Raw genomic sequence first — 618 nt, 5'->3', positions numbered from 1 at the left:
GCAAGGAAAGATTTTGTATTCAAGATCACCTTTACTCTATAATACCTGCATTTCAAAGAAGTGCTCATAAATAAATTAAGACTTTTAACGTTCAACCGCCTACTAGTGATTGTGTTCAGATTTCCTCCAGACTATTTTGCCTCAATTTCGGTGGTACTTGGCTGTCATGGTATGGTGGGTTGACCCCTGCTGGCAGGTAAGCCCCCACCTAGCTGCTGGCTCACTCCCCTCCCAGTACCATGAGGAGAGACTCCAAGGGCAAAAGTGAGAAAAAACACCCGAGGGTCGAGATAAGGGCAGTTTAAGAAGCGAAGGGGGGAAAAAAACCCCAAACCCACAAGCGATGCAAAAGCGGTCACTCACCACCTGCAGACGGATGGCTGCCCAGCCAGTCTCCGAGTAAAAGTTACTTTCAAAAAACTTTCCTCGGTCCAGTTTTCTTGCTAAGCACGACCTTCTAGCTGATGCCATTACTAACTCCATGCCAGCCAGAGCTGGTACACACAGGGACTGATGCCCGCTTCAGGGAGGCGATGCATAAGGAGTTACCTCAGGATTCTGAGCAGGACTCTCGCCTCTAGCTGACCGCGTGCTAATATAAGAGCAAAACCGGCCTGA

This window comes from Harpia harpyja, chromosome 6 (genome assembly GCF_026419915.1).
Source record: "Harpia harpyja isolate bHarHar1 chromosome 6, bHarHar1 primary haplotype, whole genome shotgun sequence".
Lineage (NCBI taxonomy): Eukaryota > Metazoa > Chordata > Aves > Accipitriformes > Accipitridae > Harpia > Harpia harpyja.
This window is presented reverse-complemented; position numbering follows the sequence as displayed.